Below are 4,495 nucleotides of genomic sequence, written 5' to 3' on the forward strand. Positions count from 1 at the left end.
GGTCTTTCATTTCATTCTGTGCAATTTCTGTTGGGTTCGTAAGAGTGGGAAAGTACTGTAGTGCTAATAGTACTTGCAACATGCATTTTTATCATGGATACAACTTGACCACATGGTATAGGCATCACTTATTCTTGAGGCGTACCGGCCAACTATTGTGTTAAGGACAGCGTATTGAACACGTGACTCTGTCTTCAGTTTGCGTTCATTTGAGTGTTTCTTTTAGCTTTCCAGAAATTTATGTTATAACATTTTTCTTTGAGTTTTATTATTACAGCTGCAACAGAATATTGTAGGAGTTTTCTTGTATCTCTATAAACTCGCTAATGGATACACTAAGTTTCGACTATGTGAAATCATCGAAACAAAGTTGATATGTTCTCTTTTAGTCATGAAGTATGTCTTTGAGAATTTCATTATGATCCGCTAGTTTTCGTACCTTTGCCAATTTATATTGACAAAAAGGGGGAGAATTATTTTGTAGTTCACACTACAATACATATGGTTTACGGATCATTATGTAGGGGGGGTGGTTTTCATTGTAAGATGAAGTATCGACTAAGGGGGAGTGATATATAACACCATAGTATTATTCTCAAAGTTGTGATATAATTAAACTTTGATGTTGTGTAATAGTACTATGACACTGTATAACAATGATTGAGAACAATTGTTTTCTCATTGTTATGGCTACGGATCTTCAATAACTATGATGCTGAGTTGAACATGTTCAGAATCACTGGAGTACTTGGAAGTGGCAAAGATTTCGAGTAATTAATGTTGAAGAACCAAGGAAATCACGCATTTGGATGAGAAGCTACAAAATTTTTATTTATTTTGTAATCCATATGTATTGATAGTTTTGTCACTAAAATTGACAAAGGGGGAGATTGTTAGAGCACTGCTCGGTCAAACTCGCAAGCGTTGCTATCTCAAGCTTGTTTGTGAAGTTTAGTTGTCAAAACTATAAGTATTGATTTAGTCTAGTTATAGCTATGTCTCGGACTAGGATAGATTATGTAGTTGAGCTTTAGGCTTCACATCGTTTATCGATTGAATACGAAGAACTACTGAGGGGAGCTTGTGGAACTTCATCAACAAAAGGTATATGGAGACTGAAACATCTTATATGATTTTAATTATGTACATTTGATATTTAGATCTGAGTTTAACTCGCTTACATATTTCTCGAAATATGTATTGGTAAGCTTTCGCTTTAACCAAGTTCATCCTTGTGTTTGAGGGTGAAAACAGTTTCTGCTGGTTTCGGTAATTTCGTGTGTTGTGGGTGAGAAACGAGTCTTAACCCTAAACAATGTACTGCAAGGGAGTACTTTAGATTCGACAGATCAATCTGTACAAATCCGTCCTAAACCAAGAAATGGCCGTTCCAGACTTGCTCCGGTTACAAAGTGAAGGAGAAGGGTTGGTTTTGGGGAGGGAAGCGAAGAGAGTGTTGAGACCAGAGTAGTTGATTATGGAAGAGTAGTTGTTTTACTTGTATCAGAAAGTGAAATCTAACATTGGGAAAGATAACAAGTGATTTATGAGTGTTGTATGCTCCTGACCAAAACTTGTTGTTTGGTGGAAATAGATGAGACCTATTTATACAAGTCGCAACGAAACGGACCCTGATCTCGTAAGAATTGGAAACAGTTTGAGTAAATGGAAGGAAACGGTAATGGGTAACGCCTGGAATTGATGTTCCATAATGAAGGAAACGTTTCACCATTACTCCTTTTATTTACTAACCGCCTCATTCTTATGACACTTTCTTGTAACGGGCGTAATGTACACGGTACGATGTAAACCGCCAAACCAATACCCTAATGAGCATCCCCCAGTTTGTGACATGTCTTGATGTCTCGAGTGTTTTCGTGGAAAACATGTAGCATGTTGCTGCTGTTTGGCAAGTTGATCTTGGGAGACTTGTCGGCTCGGTGGTGACCCTCGACGGTCGAGATTTTGCATCTTGAGAGGAATGGTAACCGTTGATTATTGCAACCCTTCGTTTGGTATCCAGCGCTATGAAAGAATGGCTTGCATGGCTTTGACATGGTTAGGAGTGGCCAAGCTAGGATTTTGGCATAGTTTAGGCGCGACCAAGAACTAGGGTTTTGCCATAGTTTGGGCGCGTCCAAAATTAGGGCTTGGCGTTGGACCAAAGGTTGCCACACGTTAGCTGCTGACATTGGACGACTAAGATCTGCATCTTAGATGAAAGGGTTACCGTTGATTGTTGCAACCCGTCGTTTTTACATCCAACGACGTGAAGGAATGGCTGGCATGGTTTGGCACAGTGGTGCGGCTGGCATGGTTGGCATGCCTTGGCGTGGAGATGTGGCTGGCATGGCATGCCATTGGCACATGTGGTATGGTTGGCATGCCTTGGCGCGGATATGTGGCTGGCACGGCATGCCATTGGCACATGTGGCATGGTTAGCATGCCTTGGCGCGGAGATGTGGCACGGTATGCCATTGGCACATGCGGCATGGTTGGCATGCCTTGGCGCGAAGATGTGGCACGACATGTCATTGGCACGTGTGACATGGTTGGCATGCCTTGGCGCGGAGATGTGGCACGACATGCCATTGGCACATGCAGCATGGTTGGCATGCCTTAGCGCGGAGATGTGGCATAGAATGCCATTGGCACATGAGGTATGTTTAGCATGCCTTGGCGCGGAGATGTGGCACGGCATGCCATTGGCACATGCGGCATGGTTTGCATGCCCTGACGCGAAGATGTGGCACGACATGCCATTGGCACATGCGGCATGGTTGGATGCCCTGACGCGAAGATGTGGCACGACATGCCATTGGCACATGCGGCATGGTTGGCATGCCTTGGCGCGGGGATGTGGCACGGCATGCCATTGGCACATGCGGCATGGTTGGCATGCCTTGGTGCGGAGATGTGGCACGACATGCCATTGGCACATGCGACATGGTTGGCATGCCTTGGCGCGGAGATGTGGCACGGCATTCCATTGGCACATGCGGAATGGTTGGCATGCCTTGGCGCGGAGATGTGGTTGGCACGGCATGCCATTGGCACATGCGGTATGGTTAAAATGCCTTGGCGCGGAAAGGTTGCACGGCATGCCATTGGCACATGTGGTGCGGCGGGCATGGTTGGCATGCCTTGGGTGGTGAACTTGGACAGTTGAGATCTGCATCTCATATGGGAGGGTAGCCGTTGATTGTTGCAACCCTCCGTTTTGGAAGCCAGCGTTGTGCATGGCTTTGGCATGTGTTAGGCGCAGCCAAAATTAGGGTTTAGTACAAATCGTGATTTTTGGCCTTGGGACGGAAGTTGCCATGCGTTAGGTGGAAAACTTGGACGGTTGAGATATGCATCTCAGATGGAAGGGTAGCCGTTGATTATTGCAACCCTTCGTTTTGGTAGCCATCATTGTGCATGGCTTTGCCATGTGTTAGGCGTGGCCAAAATTAGGATTTGCATGAACCGTGATGTTTGGATTTGGGCCACAAGTTTCCATGCGTTAGGTGGCGAACTTGTGTGGCTGAGATTTGCATCTCGGAAGGAAAGGCAGCCGTTGATTATTGCAACCCTTCGTTTTGGCAGCCAGCGTCGTGCATGGCATGTTGGGACGGCTGGCATGATCGGCATTCCTCGGCGCGGAAATGCGGCTGGCACGACAAGCCATTGGCATATGTGCATGGCACGGTTGGCATGCCTTGGCGTGGAAAGGTTGCACGGCATGCCATTGGAACATGTGGAGCAGCTGGATGGTTGGCATGCATTGGCGCGGTGACGTGGCTGGCATGGTATGCCAATGGCACGGTGGTGCGGCTGGCATGGTTGGCATGCCTTAGCACGGGGGCGTGGCTGGCATATTTTTCCATTGACACGGTGGTGCGGCTGACATGGTTGGCATGCCTTGGCGCGGAGATGTGGCTGGCATGGTTTGCCATTGGCACGGTGGTGCAGATGGCATGGTTGGCATGCCTTGGAGCGGAGACGTGGATGGCATGGTATGTCATTGGCACGGTGGTGCGGCTGGCATGGTTGGCATGCCTTGGCGTGGAGACGTGGCTGGCATGGTTTGCCATTGGCACGGTGGTGCGGATGGCATGGTTGGCATGCCTTGGAGCGGAGACGTGGATGGCATGGTGGTGCGGCTGGCATGGTTGGCATGCCTTGGCGTGGAGACGTGGCTGGCATGGTTTTCCATTGGCATGGTGGTGCGGCTGGCATGGTTTTCCATTGGCATGGTGGTGCGGCTGGCATGGTTTTCCATTGGCACGGTGGTGCGGCTGGCATGGTTGGCATGCCTTGGTGCGGAGACGTGGCTGGAATGGTGTGGCATTGGCACGGTGGTGCGGCTGGCATGCCTTGGCGCGGAGACGTGACTGGCATGGTATGACATTGGCACGGTGGTGCAGCTGGCATGGTTGGCATGCCTTGGCGCGAAGATGTGGCTGACATGGTTTGCCATTGGCACGGTGGTGCGGCTGGCATGGTTGGCAT

Source organism: Papaver somniferum, chromosome 1, assembly GCF_003573695.1.
Source record: "Papaver somniferum cultivar HN1 chromosome 1, ASM357369v1, whole genome shotgun sequence".
Classification (NCBI taxonomy): Eukaryota; Viridiplantae; Streptophyta; class Magnoliopsida; order Ranunculales; family Papaveraceae; genus Papaver; species Papaver somniferum.